The following is a 25,394-nucleotide window of genomic DNA, read 5'->3' on the forward strand; positions in this document are numbered from 1 at the left end:
CTAATGTGAGAATGATACATGGGGTCTGACTGATGTGAGAGTGATACGTGGGCTCTGACTGATGTGAGAATGATACATGGGGTCTGACTGATGTGAGAGTGATACATGGAGTCTGACTAATGTGAGAGTGATACATGGAGTCTGATTGATGTGAGAGTGATACATGGGCTCTGACTGATGTGAGAGTGATACGTGGGCTCTGACTGATGTGAGAATGATACATGGGGTCTGACTGATGTGAGAGTGATACATGGAGTCTGACTGATGTGAGAGTAATACATGGGCTCTGATTGATGTGAGAGTGATACATAGGCTCTGACTGATGTGAGAGTGATACATGGGGTCTGATTGATGTGAGAGTGATACATGGGCTCATTGATGTGAGTGATACATGGGCTCTGACTGATGTGAGAGTGATGCATGGGCTCTGACTGATGTGAGAGTGATACATGGGCTCTGACGGATGTGAGAGTGATACATGGGCTCTGACTGATGTGAGAGTGATACATGGGCCCTGACTGATGTGAGAGTAATACATGGGCCTTGACTGATGTGAGAGTAAGACATGGGCTCTGATTGATGTGAGAGTGATACATGGGGTCTGACTGATGTGCGAGTGATACATGGTCTCTGACAGATGTGAGAGTGATACATGGTCTCTGACTGATGTGAGAGTGATACATTGGCTCTGACTGATGTGAGAGTGATACATGAGGTCTGATTGATGTGAGTGTGATACATGGGGTCTAACTGAGGTGAGAGTGATACATGGGCTCTGACTGATGTGAGAGTGATACATGGGATCTGACTAATGTGAGTGTGAAACATGGGTTCTGACTGACGTGAGAGTGATACATGGGGTCTGACTCATGTGAGAGTGATACATGGAGTCTGACTGATGTGAGAGTGATACATAGAGTCAGACTGATGTGAGAGTGATACATGGGCTCTGACTGATGTGAGAGTGATACGTGGGGTCTGACTGATGTGAGAGTGATACATGGAGTCTGATTGATTTAAGAGTGATGCATGGAGTCTGACTAATGTGAGAGTGATACATGGAGTCAGTTTAATGTGAGAGTGATTCATGGGGTCTGACTGATGTGAGAATGATACATGGGCTCTGACTGATGTGAGAGTGATACATGTGGTCTGACTGATGTGAGAGTGATACATGAGCTCTAACTGATGTGAGAGTGACACATGGGGTCTGACTGATGTGAGAGGGAAACATGGGGTCTGACTAATGTGAGAGTGATACATGGGGTCTGACTAATGTGAGAGTCATACATGAAGTATGACTGACGTGAGAGTGATACATGGGGTCTGATTGATGTGAGAGTGATACATGGAGTCTGACTAATGTGACAGTGATACATGGAGTCTGATGATGTGAGAGTGAGACATGGAGTCTGATTGATGTGAGAGTGATACATGGTCTCTGACTTTTGTGAGAGTGATACATGGAGTCTGACTGATGTGAGAGTGATACATGGAGTCTGACTGATGTGAGAGTGATACATCGGGTCTGACTGATGTGAGAGTGATACATGGGCTCTGACTAACGTGAGAGTGATAAATTAAGTCTGACTGATGTGAGAGTGATACATGGGGTCTGACTAATGTGAGAGTGATACATGGGGTCTGACTGACGTGAGAGTGATACATGGGGTCTGACTGATGTGAGAGTGATACATGGGCTCTGACTGATGTGAGAGTGATACATGGGCTCTGACTGATGTGAGAGTGATACATGGGCCCTGACTGATGTGAGAGTAATACATAGGCACTGATTGATGTGAGAGTCATACATAGGCTCACACTGATGCGAGAGTGATACATGGGGTCTGATTGATGTGAGAGTGAGACATGGGCTCTGACTGATGTGAGAGTGATACATGGAGTCTGACTGATGTGAGAGTGATACATGAGGTCTGATTAATGCGAGAGTGATACATGGGGTCTGACTTGAGGTGAGAGTGATACATGGGCTCTGACTGATGTGAGAGTGATACATGGGGTCTGACTGATGTGAGAGTGATACATGGGGACTGACTAATGTGAGAATGATAAATGGGGTCTGACTGATGTGAGAGTGATACGTGGGCTCTGACTGATGTGAGAATGATACATGGGGTCTGACTGATGTGAGAGTGATACATGGAGTCTGACTAATGTGAGAGTGATACATGGAGTCTGATTGATGTGAGAGTGATACATGGGCTCTGACTGATGTGAGAGTGATACGTGGGCTCTGACTGATGTGAGAATGATACATGGGGTCTGACTGATGTGAGAGTGATACATGGAGTCTGACTGATGTGAGAGTAATACATGGGCTCTGATTGATGTGAGAGTGATACATAGGCTCTGACTGATGTGAGAGTGATACATGGGGTCTGATTGATGTGAGAGTGATACATGGGCTCATTGATGTGAGTGATACATGGGCTCTGACTGATGTGAGAGTGATGCATGGGCTCTGACTGATGTGAGAGTGATACATGGGCTCTGGCGGATGTGAGAGTGATACATGGGCTCTGACTGATGTGAGAGTGATACATGGGCCCTGACTGATGTGAGAGTAATACATGGGCCTTGACTGATGTGAGAGTAAGACATGGGCTCTGATTGATGTGAGAGTGATACATGGGGTCTGACTGATGTGCGAGTGATACATGGTCTCTGACAGATGTGAGAGTGATACATGGTCTCTGACTGATGTAAGAGTGATACATGGGCTCTGACTGATGTGAGAGTGATACATGAGGTCTGATTGATGTGAGTGTGATACATGGGGTCTAACTGAGGTGAGAGTGATACATGGGCTCTGACTGATGTGAGAGTGATACATGGGGTCTGACTAATGTGAGTGTGAAACATGGGTTCTGACTGACGTGAGAGTGATACATGGGGTCTGACTCATGTGAGAGTGATACATGGAGTCTGACTGATGTGAGAGTGATACATAGAGTCAGACTGATGTGAGAGTGATACATGGGCTCTGACTGATGTGAGAGTGATACATGGGGTCTGACTGATGTGAGAGTGATACATGGAGTCTGATTGATTTAAGAGTGATGCATGGAGTCTGACTAATGTGAGAGTGATACATGGAGTCAGTTTAATGTGAGAGTGATTCATGGGGTCTGACTGATGTGAGAATGATACATGGGCTCTGACTGATGTGAGAGTGATACATGTGGTCTGACTGATGTGAGAGTGATACATGAGCTCTAACTGATGTGAGAGTGATACATGGGGTCTGACTGATGTGAGAGGGAAACATGGGGTCTGACTAATGTGAGAGTGATACATGGGGTCTGACTAATGTGAGAGTGATACATGAAGTATGACTGACGTGAGAGTGATACATGGGGTCTGATTGATGTGAGAGTGATACATGGAGTCTGACTAATGTGACAGTGATACATGGAGTCTGATGATGTGAGAGTGAGACATGGAGTCTGACTGATGTGAGAGTGATACATGGGGTCTGACTAATGTGAGAGTGATACATGAAGTCTGACTGACGTGAGAGTGATACATGGGGTCTGACTGATGTGAGAGCAATACATGGGGTCTGATTGATGTGAGAGTGATACATGGGGTCTGACTAATGTGCGAGTGATACATGGGCTCTGATTGATGTGAGAGTGATACATGGGCTCTGACTGACGTGAGAGTGATACATGGGCTCTGACTAATGTGAGAGTGATACATGGATTCTGATTGATCTGAGAGTGATACATGGGTTCTGACTGACGTGAGAGTGATACATGTGCCCTGATTGATGTGAGAGTAATACATCGGCTCTGATTGATGTGAGAGTGATACATAGGCTCTGACTGATGTGAGAGTGATACATGGGGTCTGATTGATGTGAGAGTGATACATGGGCCCTGACTGATGTGAGAGTAATACATGGGCTCTGATTGATGTGAGAGTGATACATAGGCTCAGACTGATGCGAGAGTGATACATGGGGTCTGATTGATGTGAGAGTGATACATGGGCTCATTGATGTGAGTGATACATGGGCTCCGACTGATGTGAGAGTAATACATGGGCTCTGACAGATGTGAGAGTGATACATGGTCTCTGACTGATGTGAGAGTGATACATGGGGTCTGAATGATGTGAGAGTGATACATGGGTTCTGACAGACGTGAGAGTGAGACATGGGCCCTGACTGATGTGAGAGTAATGCATAGGCTCTCATTGATGTGAGAGTGATACACGGGGTCTGACTGATGTGAGAGTGATACATAGGCTCTGACTGATGTGTGAGTGATACATGGGCTCTGACAGATGTGAGAGTGATACATGGGCTCTGATTGATGTGAGAGTGATACATGGGGTCTGACTGATGTGAGAGTGATACATGGGCTCTGTCTGATGTGAGAGTGATACATGGGCTCTGACAGATGTGAGAGTGATACATGGGCTCTGATTGATGTGAGAGTGATACATGGGGTCTGATTGATGTGAGAGTGATACATGGAGTCTGATTGATGTGAGAGTGTCACATGGGCTCTGATTGATGTGAGAGTGATACATGGGGTCTGACTGATGTGCGAGTGATACATGGGCTCTGACAGATGTGAGAGTGATACATGGGCTCTGATTGATGTGAGAGTGATACATGGGGTCTGACTGATGTGAGAGTGATACATGGGCTCTGTCTGATGTGAGAGTGATACATGGAGTCTGATTGATGTGAGAGTGATACATGGGCTCTGACTGACGTGAAAGTGATCAATGAAGTCTGATTGATGTGAGAGTGATACATGGAGTCTGATTGATGTGAGAGTGATACATGGGCTCTGTCTGATGTGAGAGTGATACATGGAGTCTGACTAATTTGAGAGTGATACATGCGGTCTGACTGATGTGAGAGTGATACATGGAGTCTGATTGATGTGAGAGTGATACATGGAGTCTGACTGATGTGAGAGTGATACATGGAGTCTGATTGATGTGAGAGTGATACATGGTCTCTGACTTTTGTGAGAGTGATACATGGAGTCTGACTGATGTGAGAGTGATGCATGGAGTCTGATTGATGTGAGAGTGATACATGGGTTCTGACAGACGTGAGAGTGATACTTGGGCCCTGACTGATGTGAGAGTAATGCATCGGCTCTCATTGATGTGAGCGTGATACATGGGCCCTGACTGATGTGAGAATGATACATAAGCTCTGACTGATGTGAGAGTGATACATGGGGTCTGATTGATGTGAGAGTGATACATGGGCTCATTGATGTGAGTGATACATGGGTTCTGAGTGACGTGAGAGTGATACTTGGGCCCTGACTGATGTGAGAGTAATGCATAGGCTCTCATTGATGTGAGAGTGATACACGGGGTCTGACTGATGTGAGAGTGATACATAGGCTCTGACTGATGTGAGAATGATACATAGGCTCTGACTGATGTGAGAGTGATACATGGGGTCTGATTGATGTGAGAGTGATACATGGGCTCATTGATGTGAGTGATACATGGGTTCTGAGTGACGTGAAAGTGACACATGGGCCCTGATTGATGTGAGAGTGATACATGGGGTCTGACTGATGTGCGAGTGATACATGGGCTCTGACAGATGTGAGAATGATACATGGGCCCTGACTGATGTGAGAGTAATACATGGGCACTGATTGATGTGAGAGTGATACATAGGATCACACTGATGCGAGAGTGATACATGGGGTCTGACTAACGTGAGAGTGATAAATTAAGTCTGACTGATGTGAGAGTGATACATGGGGTCTGACTAATGTGAGAGTGATACATGGGGTCTGACTGACGTGAGAGTGATACATGGGGTCTGACTGATGTGAGAGTGATACATGGGCTCTGACTGATGTGAGAGTGATACATGGGCTCTGACTGATGTGAGAGTGATACATGGGCCCTGACTGATGTGAGAGTAATACATGGGCACTGATTGATGTGAGAGTGATACATAGGCTCACACTGATGCGAGAGTGATACATGGGGTCTGATTGATGGGAGAGTGAGACATGGGCTCTGACTGATGTGAGAGTGATACATGGAGTCTGACTGATGTGAGAGTGATACATGGAGTCTGATTGATGTGAGAGTGATACATGGGCTCTGACTGATGTGAGAGTGATACGTGGGCTCTGACTGATGTGAGAATGATACATGGGGTCTGACTGATGTGAGAGTGATACATGGAGTCTGACTGATGTGAGAGTAATACATGGGCTCTGATTGATGTGAGAGTGATACATAGGCTCTGACTGATGTGAGAGTGATACATGGGGTCTGATTGATGTGAGAGTGATACATGGGCTCATTGATGTGAGTGATACATGGGCTCTGACTGATGTGAGAGTGATGCATGGGCTCTGACTGATGTGAGAGTGATACATGGGCTCTGGCGGATGTGAGAGTGATACATGGGCTCTGACTGATGTGAGAGTGATACATGGGCCCTGACTGATGTGAGAGTAATACATGGGCCTTGACTGATGTGAGAGTAAGACATGGGCTCTGATTGATGTGAGAGTGATACATGGGGTCTGACTGATGTGCGAGTGATACATGGTCTCTGACAGATGTGAGAGTGATACATGGTCTCTGACTGATGTAAGAGTGATACATGGGCTCTGACTGATGTGAGAGTGATACATGAGGTCTGATTGATGTGAGTGTGATACATGGGGTCTAACTGAGGTGAGAGTGATACATGGGCTCTGACTGATGTGAGAGTGATACATGGGGTCTGACTAATGTGAGTGTGAAACATGGGTTCTGACTGACGTGAGAGTGATACATGGGGTCTGACTCATGTGAGAGTGATACATGGAGTCTGACTGATGTGAGAGTGATACATAGAGTCAGACTGATGTGAGAGTGATACATGGGCTCTGACTGATGTGAGAGTGATACATGGGGTCTGACTGATGTGAGAGTGATACATGGAGTCTGATTGATTTAAGAGTGATGCATGGAGTCTGACTAATGTGAGAGTGATACATGGAGTCAGTTTAATGTGAGAGTGATTCATGGGGTCTGACTGATGTGAGAATGATACATGGGCTCTGACTGATGTGAGAGTGATACATGTGGTCTGACTGATGTGAGAGTGATACATGAGCTCTAACTGATGTGAGAGTGATACATGGGGTCTGACTGATGTGAGAGGGAAACATGGGGTCTGACTAATGTGAGAGTGATACATGGGGTCTGACTAATGTGAGAGTGATACATGAAGTATGACTGACGTGAGAGTGATACATGGGGTCTGATTGATGTGAGAGTGATACATGGAGTCTGACTAATGTGACAGTGATACATGGAGTCTGATGATGTGAGAGTGAGACATGGAGTCTGACTGATGTGAGAGTGATACATGGGGTCTGACTAATGTGAGAGTGATACATGAAGTCTGACTGACGTGAGAGTGATACATGGGGTCTGACTGATGTGAGAGCAATACATGGGGTCTGATTGATGTGAGAGTGATACATGGGGTCTGACTAATGTGCGAGTGATACATGGGCTCTGATTGATGTGAGAGTGATACATGGGCTCTGACTGACGTGAGAGTGATACATGGGCTCTGACTAATGTGAGAGTGATACATGGATTCTGATTGATCTGAGAGTGATACATGGGTTCTGACTGACGTGAGAGTGATACATGTGCCCTGATTGATGTGAGAGTAATACATCGGCTCTGATTGATGTGAGAGTGATACATAGGCTCTGACTGATGTGAGAGTGATACATGGGGTCTGATTGATGTGAGAGTGATACATGGGCCCTGACTGATGTGAGAGTAATACATGGGCTCTGATTGATGTGAGAGTGATACATAGGCTCAGACTGATGCGAGAGTGATACATGGGGTCTGATTGATGTGAGAGTGATACATGGGCTCATTGATGTGAGTGATACATGGGCTCCGACTGATGTGAGAGTAATACATGGGCTCTGACAGATGTGAGAGTGATACATGGTCTCTGACTGATGTGAGAGTGATACATGGGGTCTGAATGATGTGAGAGTGATACATGGGTTCTGACAGACGTGAGAGTGAGACATGGGCCCTGACTGATGTGAGAGTAATGCATAGGCTCTCATTGATGTGAGAGTGATACACGGGGTCTGACTGATGTGAGAGTGATACATAGGCTCTGACTGATGTGTGAGTGATACATGGGCTCTGACAGATGTGAGAGTGATACATGGGCTCTGATTGATGTGAGAGTGATACATGGGGTCTGACTGATGTGAGAGTGATACATGGGCTCTGTCTGATGTGAGAGTGATACATGGGCTCTGACAGATGTGAGAGTGATACATGGGCTCTGATTGATGTGAGAGTGATACATGGGGTCTGATTGATGTGAGAGTGATACATGGAGTCTGATTGATGTGAGAGTGTCACATGGGCTCTGATTGATGTGAGAGTGATACATGGGGTCTGACTGATGTGCGAGTGATACATGGGCTCTGACAGATGTGAGAGTGATACATGGGCTCTGATTGATGTGAGAGTGATACATGGGGTCTGACTGATGTGAGAGTGATACATGGGCTCTGTCTGATGTGAGAGTGATACATGGAGTCTGATTGATGTGAGAGTGATACATGGGCTCTGACTGACGTGAAAGTGATCAATGAAGTCTGATTGATGTGAGAGTGATACATGGAGTCTGATTGATGTGAGAGTGATACATGGGCTCTGTCTGATGTGAGAGTGATACATGGAGTCTGACTAATTTGAGAGTGATACATGCGGTCTGACTGATGTGAGAGTGATACATGGAGTCTGATTGATGTGAGAGTGATACATGGAGTCTGACTGATGTGAGAGTGATACATGGAGTCTGATTGATGTGAGAGTGATACATGGTCTCTGACTTTTGTGAGAGTGATACATGGAGTCTGACTGATGTGAGAGTGATGCATGGAGTCTGATTGATGTGAGAGTGATACATGGGTTCTGACAGACGTGAGAGTGATACTTGGGCCCTGACTGATGTGAGAGTAATGCATCGGCTCTCATTGATGTGAGCGTGATACATGGGCCCTGACTGATGTGAGAATGATACATAAGCTCTGACTGATGTGAGAGTGATACATGGGGTCTGATTGATGTGAGAGTGATACATGGGCTCATTGATGTGAGTGATACATGGGTTCTGAGTGACGTGAGAGTGATACTTGGGCCCTGACTGATGTGAGAGTAATGCATAGGCTCTCATTGATGTGAGAGTGATACACGGGGTCTGACTGATGTGAGAGTGATACATAGGCTCTGACTGATGTGAGAATGATACATAGGCTCTGACTGATGTGAGAGTGATACATGGGGTCTGATTGATGTGAGAGTGATACATGGGCTCATTGATGTGAGTGATACATGGGTTCTGAGTGACGTGAAAGTGACACATGGGCCCTGATTGATGTGAGAGTGATACATGGGGTCTGACTGATGTGCGAGTGATACATGGGCTCTGACAGATGTGAGAATGATACATGGGCCCTGACTGATGTGAGAGTAATACATGGGCACTGATTGATGTGAGAGTGATACATAGGATCACACTGATGCGAGAGTGATACATGGGGTCTGACTAACGTGAGAGTGATAAATTAAGTCTGACTGATGTGAGAGTGATACATGGGGTCTGACTAATGTGAGAGTGATACATGGGGTCTGACTGACGTGAGAGTGATACATGGGGTCTGACTGATGTGAGAGTGATACATGGGCTCTGACTGATGTGAGAGTGATACATGGGCTCTGACTGATGTGAGAGTGATACATGGGCCCTGACTGATGTGAGAGTAATACATGGGCACTGATTGATGTGAGAGTGATACATAGGCTCACACTGATGCGAGAGTGATACATGGGGTCTGATTGATGGGAGAGTGAGACATGGGCTCTGACTGATGTGAGAGTGATACATGGAGTCTGACTGATGTGAGAGTGATACATGAGGTCTGATTAATGCGAGAGTGATACATGGGGTCTGACTTGAGGTGAGAGTGATACATGGGCTCTGACTTGAGGTGAGAGTGATACATGGGCTCTGACTGATGTGAGAGTGATACATGGGGTCTGACTAATGTGACAGTGATACATGGAGTCTGACTGATGTGAGAGTGATACATGGAGTCTGATTGATGTGAGAGTGATGCATGGAGTCTGACTAATGTGAGAGTGATACATGGAGGCTGATTGATGTGAGAGTGATACATGGGCTCTGACTGATGTGAGAGTGATACATGGGGTCTGACTGATGTGAGAGTGATACATGGAGTCTGATTGATGTGAGAGTGATAAATGGAGTCTGACTGATGTGAGAGTGATACATGGAGTCTGATTGATGTGAGAGTGATACATGGTCTCTGACTGATGTGAGAGTTATACATGGAGTATGACTGATGTGAGAGTGATACATGGAGTCTGATTGATGTGAGAGTGATACATGTGTTCTGATAGACGTGAGAGTGATACATGGGCCCTGACTGATGTGAGAGTAATGCATAGGTTCTCATTGATGTGAGAGTGATACACGGGGTCTGACTGATGTGAGAGTGATACATAGGCTCTGACTGATGTGAGAGTGATACATGCGCCCTGACTGATGTGAGGGTAATACATCGGCTCTCATTGATGTGAGAGTGATACATGGGCCCTGACTGATGTGAGAATGATACATAGGCTCTGACTGATGTGAGAGTGATACATGGGGTCTGATTGATGTGAGAGTGATACATGGGCTCATTGATGTGAGTGATACATGGGTTCTGAGTGACGTGAAAGTGATACATGGGCCCTGATTGATGTGAGAGTAATACATGGGCTCTGATTGATGTGAGAGTGAAACAAAAGGTCTGATTGATGTGAGAGTGATACATGGGGTCTGACTGATGTGCGAGTGATACATGGGCTCTGACAGATGTGAGAGTGATACATGGGCTCTGACTGATGTGAGAGTGATACATGGGGTCTGACTGATGTGAGAGTGATACATGGGCTCTGACTAACGTGAGAGTGATAAATGAAGTCTGACTGATGTGAGAGTGATACATGGGGTCTGACTAATTTGAGAGTGATACATGGGTTCTGACTGACGTGAGAGTGATACATGTGGTCTGACTGATGTGAGAATGATACATGGGCTCTGACTGATGTGAGAGTGATACATGGGCTCTGACTGATGTGAGAGTGATACATGGGCCCTGACTGATGTGAGAGTAATACATGGGCTCTGATTGATGTGAGAGTGATACATAGGCTCAGACTGATGCGAGAGTGATACATGGGGTCTGATTGATGTGAGAGTGATACATGGGCTCATTGATGTGAGTGATACATGGCCTCCGACTGATGTGAGAGTGATACATGGGCTCTGACTGATGTGAGAGTGATACATGGGCCCTGACTGATGTGCGAGTGATACATGGGCTCTGACAGATGTGAGAGTGATACATGGTCTCTGACTGATGTGAGAGTGATACATGGGGTCTGACTGATGTGCAAGTGATACATTCGCTCTGACTGATGTGGGAGTGATACATGAGGTCTGATTGATGTGAGTGATACATGGGGTTTGTCTGAGGTGAGAGTGATACATGGGCTCTGACTGATGTGAGAGTGATACATGGGGTCTGACTGATGTGAGAGTGATACATGGGCTCTGACTGATGTGAGAGTGATACATGGGGTCTAATTGATGTGAGAGTGATACATGGAGTCTGATTGATGTGAGAGTGATACATGGGCTCATTGATGTGAGAGTGATACATGGGGTCTGATTGATATGAGAGTGATACATGGAGTCTGATTGATGTGTGAGTGATACATGGGCTCTGACTAATGTGAGAGTGATGCATGGAGTCTGATTGATGTGAGAGTGATACATGGGTTCTGACTGACGTGAAAGTAATACATGGGCTCTGATTGATGTGAGAGTGATACATGGGGTCTGACTGATGTTGAGAGTGATACATGGGGTCTCATTGATGGGAGTCCGATTGATGGGGTCTCATAGATGGGGGTTGATTGATGGGGTCTCATTGATGGGGGTTGATGGATGGATGTGATTGATGGGAATCGTATTGATTGGAATCTGAGATGGAACTGATTGATAGGAATCTAATAAATTGTGCCTAATGGATGGGCATCTCATAGCGTGGGGTTTGATTAAGGAGGTGGCCTTGGAAATAGTGGATGCATTGACAGTCATTTTCCAACATTCCATTGACTCTGGATCAGTTCCGATGGAGTGGAGGGTAGCCAATGTAACCCCACTTTTTAAAAAAGGAGGGAGAGAGAAAACAGGGAATTACAGACCGGTCAGCCTGACATCGGTAGTGGGTAAAATGATGGAATCAATTATTAAGGATGTCATAGCAGTGCATTTGGAAAGAGGTAATATGATAGGTCCAAGTCAGCATGGATTTGTGAAAGGGAAATCATGCTTGACAAATCTTCTGGAATTTTTTGAGGATGTTTCCAATAGAGTGGACAAGGGAGAACCAGTTGATGTGGTATATTTGGACTTTCAGAAGGCTTTCGACAAGGTCCCACACAAGAGATTAATGTGCAAAGTTAAAGCACATGGGATTGGGGGTATTGTGCTGACATGGATTGAGAACTGGTTGTCAGACAGGAAGCAAAGAGTAGGAGTCAATGGGGACTTTTCAGAATGGCAGGCAGTGACTAGTGGGGTACCGCAAGGTTCTGTGCTGGGGCCCCAGCTGTTTACACTGTCCATTAATGATTTAGACGAGGGGATTAAATGTAGTATCTCCAAATTTGCGGATGACACTAAGTTGGGTGGCAGTGTGAGCTGCAAGGAGGATTCTATGAGGCTGCAGAGCGACTTGGATAGGTTAGGTGAGTGGGCAAATGCATGGCAGATGAAGTATAATGTGGATAAATGTGAGGTTATCCACTTTGGTGGTAAAAACAGAGAGACAGACTATTATCTGAATGGTGACAGATTAGGAAAAGGGCAGGTGCAAAGAGTCCTGGGTGTCATGGTACATCAGTCATTGAAGGTTGGCATGCAGGTACAGCAGGCGGTTAAGAAAGCAAATGGCATGTTGGCCTTCATAGCGAGGGGATTTGAGTACAAGGGCAGGGAGGTGTTGCTACAATTGTACAGGGCCTTGGTGAGGCCACACCTGGAGTATTGTGTACAGTTTTGGTCTCCTAACTTGAGGAAGGACATTCTTGCTATTGAGGGAGTGCAGCGAAGGTTCACCAGACTGATTCCCGGGATGGCGGGACTGACCTATCAAGAAAGACTGGATCAACTGGGCTTGTATTCACTGGAGTTCAGAAGAATGAGAGGGGACCTCATAGAAACGTTTAAAATTCTGACGGGGTTGGACAGGTTAGATGCAGGAAGAATGTTCCCAATGTTGGGGAAGTCCAGAACCAGGGGACACAGTCTAAGGATAACGGGGAAGCCATTTAGAACCGAGATGAGGAGGAATTTCTTCACCCAGAGAGTGGTGAACCTGTGGAATTCTCTACCACAGAAAGTTGTTGAGGCCAATTCACTAAATATATTCAAAAAGGAGTTAGATGAAGTCCTTACTACTAGGGGAATCAAGGGGTATGGTGAGAAAGCAGGAATGGGGTACTGAAGTTGCATGTTCAGCCATGAACTCATTGAATGGCGGTGCAGGCTAGAAGGGCCGAATGGCCTACTCCTGCACCTATTTTCTATGTTTCTATGTTTCTAATGGATGTCCCATTGACAGGTATATTGGTCACATCTAATAGATGGGATCTGATTGATGCGGTTTAAATGACATCGCTGTGACTGATCGTTAGTTTCATGGGTGCGTTATTAATGCGGAGCTTATTAATACGTATCTGATATATCGGATTTCTGATTAATGGGGGCTGATACATGTGGTCTGATTGATGATGATAATAATGATGAGGGTTGAACTGATGGAGTCTGGTAGATGAGTGTCTGATTGCTGGGAGTCTGAGCGATGGTGGTTTGATTGATGGGAGTCAGCTTGATGGGGTTCTGACTGACCAGGTGTGATAGATATGGTCTGATTGATGGATGTATGTGGGGGTGATTAGCGGGGCCTGATAGATGTGAATCTGATAGAATGTGACGGATTAATGAGAATTTGGTAGATGAGGTCTCATTGATGAGGGTCTCATTGCTGGGCTGTAATCATAGAAATTATGGCACAGGAGGAGGCCATTGGCCCATCATGTCTGTGCTGGTCGAAAAAGAGCTACCCAGCCTAATTCCACCTTCCAACTCTGGGTCCATAGCCCTGTAGGTTACGGCACTTTAACTGCACATCCAAGTACTTTTTAAATGTGATGAGGGTATCTGCCTCTGCCGTCCTTTCAGGCAGTGAGTTCCAGACCCCACCATCCTCTGAGGGAAGAAATGTTTTGTCCTCTCCTCTCTAATCCATCGACAAACTTCTTTAAATCTATGTCCCCTAGTTATTGACCCCTCTGCTAAGGGAAATAGGTCCTTCCTATCCACTCTATCTAGGCCCCTCATAATTTTATACCCCTCAATTAAATCTCCCCTCAGCCTCCTCTATTCTAAGAATGACTAAAAAATGATTAAGAAAGCGAAGATAGACTATGAAAGTAAACTAGCACGAAATATAAAAACAGATAGCAAGAGTTTCTATCGGTATATAAAAAGGAAAAGAGTGGCTAAAGTAAATGTTGGTCCCTTAGAGGATGAGACCGGGGAATTAGTAATGGGGAGCATGGAGATGGCAGAAACTCTGAACAAATATTTTGTATCAGTCTTTATGGTAGAGGACACAAACAATATTCCAACAATGGATAGTCAAGGGGCTATAGGTGGGGAGGAACTTAACACAATCACAATCACTAAGGAGGTGGTACTCAGTAAGATAATGGGACTAAAGGCAGATAAATCCCCTGGACCTGATGGCTTGCATCCTAGGATCTTAAGAGAAGTAGCAGCAGGGATTGTGGATGCATTGGTTGTAATTTACCAAAATTCCCTGGATTCTGGGGAGGTCCCAGCAGATTGAAAAGCTGCAAATGTAACGCCCCTATTTAAAAAGGAGGCAGACAAAAAGCAGGAAACTATAGACCAGTTAGTCTAACATCTGTGATTGGGAAAATGTTGGAGTCCATTATTAAAGAAGCAGTAGCAGGACATTTGGAAAAGCAAAATTCGGTCAGGCAGAGTCAGCATGGATTTATGAAGGGGAAGTCATTTTTGACAAATTTGCTGGAATTCTTTGAGGATGTAACGAACAGGGTGGATAAAGGGAAACCAGTGGATGTGGTGTATTTGGACTTCCAGAAACCATTTGCCAAGGTGCCACATAAAAGGTTACTGCCCAAGATAAAAGTTCACGGGGTTGGGGGTAATATGAATAGAGGATAGAGGATTGACTAACTAACAGAAAACAGAGAGACAGGATAAATAGTTCATTCTCCGGTTGGCGATCAGTAACTAGTGGGGTACCGCAGGGATCAGTGCTGGGATCCCAACTATTTACAATCTATATTAACAACTTGGAAGAAGGGACTGAGTGTAATGTAGCTAAGTTTGTTGATGATACAAAGATGGGAGAAAAAGCAATGTGTGAGGAGGTCACAAAAAAGCTGCAAAAGGACACAGACAGGCTCAGTGAGTGGGCAAAACTTTGTCAGATGGAGTATAATGTGGGAAAGTGTGAGGTCATGCACTTTGCCAGAAAAAAATCAAAGAGCAAGTTATTATTTAAATGGAGAAAAATTGCAAAGACCTGCAGTACAGCGGGACCTGGGGGTACTTGTACATGAAACACAAAAGGTTAGTATACACGTACAGCAAGTGATCAGGAAGGCCAATGGAATCTTGGCCTTTATTGCAAAGGGGATGGAGTATAAAAGCAGGGAAGTCTTGCTCCAGTTATACAGGGTATTGGTGAGGCCACACCTGGAGTACTGCGTACAGTTTTGGTTTCCATATTTACGAAAGGATACACTTGCTTTGGAGGCAGTTCAGAGAAGGTTCACGAGGTTGATTCCGGAGATGAGGGGGTTAACTTATGAGGAAAGGTTGAGGAGGTTGGGCCTCTACTCATTGGAATTCATAACAATGAGAGGTGATCTTATCGAAACATATAAGATTATGAAGGGGCTTGACAAGGTGGATGCAGAGAGGATGTTTCCACTGATAGGGGAGACTAGAACTATGGGGCATAATCTTAGAATAAGGGGCCACCCATTTAAAACTGAGATGAGGAGGAATTTCTTCTCTCAGAGGGTTGTAAATCTGTGGAATTCACTACCTCAGAGAGCTCTGGAAGTCGGGACATTGAATAAATTTAAGACAGAGATAGACAGTTTCTTAACCGATAAGGGATTATTGGGTTAATGGGAGTAGGCAGGGATCTGAGTCCATGATCGGATCAACCATGATCGTATTAAATGGCGGAGCCGGCTCGAGGGGCCGTATGGCCGACTCCTGCTCCTATTTCTTATGTTCTATTAACCCCAGCCTATCCAATCTTTCCTCATAGCTAATCATGGGCTGTAACCGACGTGGCACTGAAATGGGGTCTGATTAACGAGAATCTGATTGAAGAGGGTCTTTTTTATGGGAATCTCATTAAAGGGGATCTGATCATTGGGGGTTCTATTAGATAGGGTCTGAATGCTGGAGTACTGATTCATGGTTTTCTGATTGATGTGGGTCTGATTGGTGGGGGTCTGATCGCTGAGGTCTGATTGATGGGGGTCTGATTGGTGGGGGTCTGATCGCTGAGGTCTGATTGATGGGAGTCTGAGTGAAGGGGATCTGATAGATGGAGTCTGGTTGATGGGGGTCTCATTGATTGGATTCTGATAGATGTTCATCTGATAGAGGGGGTTCTGATTGATAGCAGTCTGATTGATGGGTGTGTGATTGATATGGTGTGCTGGTCGAGGGTCTGATAGTTGTGGAACTCACAAATGGGGATCTGATAGTTTTGAGTCTGATGCATGAGCTTCTGATTGATGAAGGTGTGATTGCAGGAAGTATGATTGATGGTGGTCTGATTTGGGGGTTCTCATTGATTATGTTCTGATATTTGGGTGTCTGATTGATGGGGGTCTGACAGATGGGCATCTGATTAATCGGGCTCTGAAAGATGGGGCTCTGAAATATGGGGCTCTGATAGATGGCGCTCCAATAGTTATGGGTCTGATAGATGGAAGTGTGATTGATTGGGGTTTCATTGCTGGAAAACTGCTTGATGGGGATCTGATTCATGGAGGTAGGATAGATGGGAGTCTGATTGATGAGAATCTGATTGATGGGGGTTTGATGGATGGGGGTCTAATAGAAGGGGTACAATAGATAGGAGTCTGATCAATTGGAATGTATTAGATGGGGTCCGATCGACGGTGCCTGATTAATTGGGTCTGATTGATGGTGGCCTGGGTGCTGCGGTATGATTGATTGGAATCTGATAAACGGGGCTGATTGATGGGAATATATTTGATGAGGATCTGATAGAAGGGGCCTCACTAATGTGGATCTCATAGATTTGGATTTGATTATTGGGTGTCCGATTGGCGGGTATATTGATAGGGTCTCACTGATGGGATATAATTAACAGAGCTGTGATAGATGGGTAAAAACAGAGAATGCTTGAAACCTCAGTGGGGCAGGCAGCAGTGCTCTTCCCTGTGATAGATGGGGGTCTGTTTGATCGGGGCATGATACATGGGGTCTAATTTCTTGCAGTTTGAGAGATGGGGACTGACTGATGCAAATCTGACAGATGGGAGCTGACAGATGGGGGTCTGACAGATGAGATCTGACTGATAGGAGTTTGATGGATGGGAATCTGATTGATGGGGGTGTGAATGATGGGCTGTAACTGATGTGGCACTGAAATGGTGTCCGATCAATGAGAGTCTGATTGCAATGGGTCTGATTGATTAGAGCCTGTTTAATGGGGATTTCAATCAAGGGCTCGGAGTTCAGGTCAGAGGCTGGGTATTCTGCGGCGAGTGTCTCACCTCCTGACTGCCCAAAGCCTTTCCACCATCTACAAGGCACAAGTCAGAAGTGTAATGGAATACATGCAGCACCAACAACACAACACCATCCAGGATGCACCATTCACCACCTTAAACATTCACTCCCTCCACCACCGGTGCATCGTAGCTGCAGTGTATACCATCTACAAGATGAACTGCTGCAGCTCACCAAGACTTCTTCAGCAGCAGCTCCCAAACCCACAACCTTTAATGCCTTGAAGACAATAGCAGCAGGTGCATGGGAACACCACCACCTCCAAGTCACAAACCATCCTGGTCACAAACCGACTCCTGCTCCTATTTCTTATATTCTTACATTCAGTCTTACAGAAACTGATGAGTGTCCGAAAGCTGATTGATGGGAGTCGGCTTGATGGGACTCTGATTGACAGGGAGGGGTTTGATAGATGAGGTCGGATTGATGGGACTCTGATTGACAGGGGTTTGATAGATGAGGTCGGATTGATGGGACTCTGATTGACAGGGGTTTGATAGATGAGGTCGGATTGATGAGACTCTGATTGACAGGGGTTTGATAGATGAGGTCGGATTGATGGGACTCTGATTGACAGGGGTTTGATAGATGAGGTCGGATTGATGGGACTCTGATTGACAGGGGTTTGATAGATGAGGTCGGATTGATGGGACTCTGATTGACAGGGGTTTGATAGATGAGGTCAAATTGATGGGAATCTTAAAAAAATTGATTTGATAGATGGATGGCTGTTAGAGGGGGGTCTGATAGTTAAAGCTTTCATTGAAATGAGTCTGTGTGGTAGGCTCTAATTGCCTGGGGGTGAGAGAGGTTGGGACTGATTGATTGGTGTCTGATAGATGGGATCTGATCACTGCAGTCTGATGGGAATGTGAATAAAGCGAATCTGATAGATGGGGTGTGAATGATGGGGGTCTAATTGATGGGGGTGTGAATGATGGGGTCTCATTGATGGGGCTGTGAATGATGGGGGTCTCATTGATGGGGTGTGAATGATGGGGGTCTCATTGATGGGGTGTGAATTATGGGGTCTCATTGATGGGGGTGTGAATGATGGGGTCTAATTGATGGGGGTGTGAAAGATGGGGTCTCATTGATGGGGCTGTGAATGATGGGGGTCTCATTGATGGGGTGTGAATGATGGGGATCTCATTGATGGGGTGTGAATTATGGGGTCTCATTGATGGGGGTGTGAATGATGGGGTCTCATTGATGGGGTGTGAATGATGGAGGTCTCATTGATGGGGCTGTGAATGATGGGGTCTCATTGATGGGCTGTGAATGATGGGGTCTCATTGATGGGGGTGTGAATGATGGGGTCTCATTGATGGGGGTGTGAATGATGGGGTCTCATTGATGGGCTGTGAATGATGGGGTCTCATTGATGGGGGTGTGAATGATGGGGTCTCATTGATGGAGGTGTGAATGATGGGGTCTCATTGATGGTGTGTGAATGATGGGGGTCTCATTGATGGGGTGTGAATGATGGGGTCTCATTGATGGGCTGTGAATGATGGGGTCTCATTGATGGGGTGTGAATGATGGGGTCTCATTGATGGGCTGTGAATGATGGGGTCTCATTGATGGGGGTGTGAATGATGGGGTCTCATTGATGGGGGTGTGAATGATGGGGTCTCATTGATGGGGTCTGATTGGTAGGTGTGTGATTGACCTGGTGTGCTAGTGAAGAGTCTGATAGTTGTGGGACTGATATGAGCTTCAGATTGATGTGGTGTGATTGTTGGGAATATGATTGATGGTAGGCTGATTGCTAGCAATATGATAGGGGTCTGTTTGATACGATTTTGGCTCATATGAGTCCGATTGATGGGAGTGTGATTGACGAGTCTGATTTGGAGTGGGCGGGAGTTCTGATCGATTGGGTTCTGATCGGTGAGTGTCTGATTGATGGGGGCCTGATAGATGGGCATCTGATTCATCGGGCTCTGAAATTATGGGGGCGAAACTGCGTAGCACCCTGTTTGGGGATGGTAACAGTCGCAAGGCATGCGTTCCTGCACCAGGCATGGAAGTCCCGCCCCACGACCAATATTCGGGTTACCGCCCCCAAGAGCAAGTGCTTGCTCTGTGGGGCACGAGCGGGACGGGGCGGATTGAGAGGAGCGCAGCGCAACGCAGGGAGATTTCTAGTGCTGCCATGTGGACAGGGCCTTCCCCTTCAGTAAAGGGGAGGGCCAAGCTGACGACTCTGCAGGGGAGAAATGCATCCCTCCTGGACCACCTGGTAGTGGAGTGCTGGGCTGCGAGATCGCAACACGGACTTCGCGATTCAATGTGAAGAAGGCTGCGACTGGTACGTCGGCCATTATTTCATTTTGAAATCGCTCCCTCCCCAGCGCGGCTTCAGGGGGCGCTACTGAATTGTCGTTCCGGGGTGAAAACAGGTCGATGCGCACGGTGATGGCTTTGTCATCGCTGACGCAGCGGTGCAGCGCGCTACCAGTTACCGTGGGCCGCTACCAGTTACCGCCGTTTCTAAACTCCGTCACGCCTGGGTGGAAAGTTGTTTTCCCCATTGTGCACTAATGGGAGGCGCAAACGCCCCGAATTTCTCCCCCATGGTGTCTGATAGATGGATATGTGATTGATCAGGGTTTGATTGATGGGAATCTGTTTGATGGGGGTCTGATTGATGGGGCTGTGAATGATTTGCTGTGATTGATGGGGGTCTGATTAAAGTGAGTGTGATACATGGGGTCTGATTGATAAGTGGCTGATCGATGGGCTCTGATTGATGGGGGTGTGAATGATGGGCTGTAACTGATGTGACAATGAAATGGTGTCCGATCAATGAGAGTCTGATTGTAGTGGGCCCGATTGATTAGAGTCTGTTTAATGGGGATTTCAATCAAGGGCTCGGATCAATGGGGAGCTGATAGATAGTCCTCAGATAATGAAGCAGTCCATGCCCGCATGCAGCAAGATCTGGAGAACATTCAGGTTTGGGCTGATAAGTGGCAAGTAACATTTACACCACACAAGTGCCAGGCAATAATTGTCTCCAACAAGAGAGAGTCTAATCACCACCCCATGAAATTCAATGGCATTATTATTCCCCAACATCAACATCCTGGAGGTCACCATTGACCAGAAAGTTAACTGGACCAGCCATATAAATACTGTGGCTACAAGTTCAGGTCAGAGGCTGGGTATTCTGCGGCGAGTGTCTCACCTCCTGACTGCCCAAAGTCTTTTCACCATCTACAAGGCACAAGTCAGAAGTGTAATGGAACACTCTCCACTTGCTCCAAGTGCAGCTCCAACAACACTTGAGATGCTCAGCACCTTCCATGATAAAGCAGCCCGCTTGATCGGCACGCTACCCACCACCTTCAACATTCACTCCCTCCACCACCGGCGCACCGTGGCTGCAGTGTGCACCGTCTACAAGATGCACTGCAGCAACTCGCCAAGGCTTCTTCACCAGCACCTCCCAAACATGCGACCTCTAATGCCTACAAGACAACGGCAGCAGGTGCATTGGAACATCACCATCTCCAAGTCACACACCATCCTGACTTAGAAATATATCGCCGTTCCTTCACCATCGCTGGATCCAAATTCTGGAACTCCCTTCCGAACAGTACTATGGGAGCACCTTCATCACACCGACTGCAGCAGTTCAAGAAGGCAGCTCACCACCATCTTCTCATAGGCAGTTACGGATCGGCAATAAATGTTGGCCATGCCAGCAATGCTCACATCCATGAACAAATTAAAAAAAGTATTTGATTCTGATGAGTCTGATTGACAGGGGTGTGATTGATGTGATGTGCTGGAGGAGGATCTGATAGTCGTGGGACTGACAGATGGAGGTCCCATGGATATGGGTTTGATAGATGAGCTTCTGATGATAGGGGTGTGATTGCTGAGAGTATGATTGATGATAGTCTGATCGCTGCTGTGTGTTTAATGGGAATCTGATTGATGGGAATCTGTTTGATGAGAACCTGGTCGATGAGGTCTGATTAATGGGGGACTGATTAATGGGGATCTCATAGATTGGGACCGGATTGGTGGATGTATTGTTAGGGTGTGACTAATGGGTCTGTTAGATGGGATCAGATTGATGGGGTATATTTGACAGGGCGGTGATAGATCGGTTCTGTTTGATAGGTGCTGATTAATGGGGATCTTATTAACGCAGATCAGATTGATAGTGGTCTGATTGATGGGACTCTGATTGACAGCGGTGTGATGATGAAGTGTACCTGATGTAGGACTGAAATGAGGTCTGGCGAATGTGAGGCTAATTGATGGGGATCTCATTAAACAGGATCTGATCAATGGGGGTCTGATTAATAGGCACTGATAGATGGGATCTGATTAATGGGGTATTGATTGATGGGGGTCTGCTATATGAGGTCTGATTGATGAGGGTCTGATAGATGGGGTCTGATATATGAGGGTCTTAGTGCTGGCAGAAATTGATGAGTGTCCAACAGATGGAAGCCTGATTGATGGGAGTCGGCTTGATGGGACTCTGATTGACAGGGGTTTGATAGATGAGGTCGGATTGATGGGAATCTTAAAGAAATTGATCTGATAGATGGGGGTTTGATAGAGGAGGGTCTGATAGATAAAGCTTTCATTGAAATGAGTCTGTGTGGTAGGCTCTAGTTGCCTGGGGGTGAGAGAGGTTGGGACTGATTGATTGGTGTCTGATAGATGGGGATCTGATCACTGCAGTCTGATGGGAATCTGAATAAAGCGAATCTGATAGATGGGGGTGTGAATGATGGGGGTCTCATTGATGGGGTTGTGAATGATGGGGGTTTCATTGATGGGGGTGTGAATGATGGGGGTCTCATTGATAGGGGTGTGAATGATGGGGGTCTCATTGATGGGATTGTGAATGATAGGGGTCTCATTGATGGTGGTGTGAATGATGGGGGTCTCATTGATGGGGGTGTGAATGATGGGGGTCTCATTGATGGTGGTGTGAATGATGGGGGTCTCATTGATGAGGTGTGTAAATGATGAGGGTCTCATTGATGGGGGTGTGAATGATGGGGGTCTCATTGATGGGGGCTGTGAATGATGGGGGTCTCATTGATGGGGTCTCATTGATGGGAGTCTCATTGATGGGAGTCTCATTGATGCGGTCTCATTAATGGGGGTGTGAATGATGGGGATCTCATTGATGGGGCTGTGAATGATGGGGTCTCATTGATGGAGGTCTCATTGATGGGGTCTGATTGGTAGGTGTGTGATTGACCTGGTGTGCTAGTGAAGCAGAAGTGTCTAATAGTTGTGGGACTGATATATAAGCTTCAGATTGATGTGGTGTGATTGTTGGGAATATGATTGATGGTGGGCTGATTGCTAGCAATATGATAGGGGTCTGTTTGAAACGATTTTGGCTCATATGAGTCCGATTGATGGGAGTGTGATTGACGAGTCTGATTTGGAGTGGGCGGGAGTTCTGATCGATTGGGTTCTGATCGGTGAGTGTCTGATTGATGGGGGCCTGATAGATGGGCATCTGATTCATCGGGCTCTGAAATTATGGGGGCGAAACTGCATAGCACCCTGTTTGGGGACGGTAACAGTCGCGAGGCATGCGTTCCTGCACCAGGCATGGAAGTCCCGCCCCGCGACCAATATTCGGGTTACCGCCCCCAAGAGCAAGTGGAGCGTAAAATATCGCGGTGGTCGAGCCCTACTACTCCGTGCTGGTCACCCACTGTACCCTCGAGCACTCTGACTGCGCCTTCATGCTGGACAACGAGGCCATTTATGACATGAGCGACCAATGTACAACAACCGCAACCGTCTCATTGGCCAGATAGTGTCGTTCATCACAGCGTCACTATGGTTCAACGATGCCCTCAACGTGAACCTGACTGAATTCCAAACCAACCTGGTCCCCTATCCCCGCATCTACTTTCCGCTGGTGACCTACTCACCCCTTATTTCGGCCGAGAAGGCTTACCATGATCTGTGGCGGACATCACCAACGCATGGCTTGAGCCAGCCAACCAGATGGTGAAGTGCGATCCCTGCCAGGGCAAGTAACATGGCGTGCTGTATGCTGTATCGAGGGGACGTGGTGCCGAAGAGTGTCAACATCAAGACCAAGCGCTCGATCCAGTTTGTTGATTGGTGCCCGACTGGGTTCAAGGTAAGTGTGGCTTCTGTGTCCAATCCATGGGGCCCTGAGGAAACATGCACTGTGACAACCTGATCTCCCACGTGAACAATACGGCTGTTCAGACCGGGTCAAAAGATGTCCATCCATTCAGGAACAGTCCCTCCCCATTCCTGGCCCAAAGAGGAGCTACCTCTGACGCTTGAGGTGGACTTCTCAGCTTCAATCCTTGAATGCAGTCCTGAATGTCCCAGGAGAGGTCCCGCCTTGAAACAAGGAAAAGCAGCTTCATTACACAGTGACCTACCAGCAGAAACTGAAGCTTTAAAATTGGGGAGGAGTCCAGTTAATAATCGGGGCTGGGTTTTGTACACTAAAAGTCACAAACTCATTTATAAATTTATCTTCCTGATAATTAGGTGCCTGCCAACAGATGAGATTCTGAAACTTCTTTTTCTGCAACTGAAATCTAACGTATTCTCTTTCCCCCACAGGTTGGTATCAACTACCAGCCCCTGCCAGTGGTGCCAGGGGGCGATCTGGCAAAGGTGCAGCGTGCCCTGAGTATGCTGAGCAACACCACCGCCATTTCCTTGGCTTGGACCCGCCTCAACCTCAAATTCGACAAGATGTACGCCAAGCGGGCCTTTGTCCACTGGTACGTGGGAGAGGGGCTGGAGGAAGGGGAGTTCCAGGACGCACGGGAGGACATGGCGTCACTCGAGAAGGATTACGAAGAGGTGGGGGTCGATTCCTCCTCGCTGGACAGAAAGGCGGAGGAGGAAGAATAACATGTAAGTAGTTAGAATGTAAAAGTAGTTTAACTTTAATTCATATTTGTGTTTCCAATAATATTTAAGAAAATAAATGTATTTTTACATAATGTTGTTACTTTGTTGACGTTAAAAGCCACAAAGGCACAAGATGGGTGTTAAAGAAGAAGGTTGAAGTAAGAATACAGTCAATGAACCCAGAATGGAGGTGAATCCAACTCCACATGGCTGCAGACCTGGTGTCAGAGTTCGAGCAGCGCGAGTCCGGGGTGCGTGGTCAGGCCTAAAAAAGCCCAACGTGGGAGGAGGAGCGGCAGTTCAGGAGGCCTATAAAGGCCCAGCTTGTACAGCTCCAGCCAGGAGAAAAAGCAAAAAAGTAGAAAGGAATCAAAAGGTGACGTTACAGCCAAAGGGGTAAGTGATTGGTGAGTAGCTTTTCTTTTTCTTTTTTATATCA

At 46.5% G+C, this 25,394-nt stretch overlaps 1 pseudogene; it reads left to right on the top strand.

The window, feature by feature from the left end:
- The first annotated feature begins 23,715 nt into the window (after nucleotides 1-23,715).
- Nucleotides 23,716-24,955, top strand: LOC139240572 (tubulin alpha-8 chain-like; annotated as a pseudogene).
- Nucleotides 24,956-25,394: the final 439 nt, after the last annotated feature.

The sequence above is a fragment of the Pristiophorus japonicus genome, chromosome 32 (genome assembly GCF_044704955.1).
Source record: "Pristiophorus japonicus isolate sPriJap1 chromosome 32, sPriJap1.hap1, whole genome shotgun sequence".
In the NCBI taxonomy this organism is placed as follows: Eukaryota; Metazoa; Chordata; class Chondrichthyes; family Pristiophoridae; genus Pristiophorus; species Pristiophorus japonicus.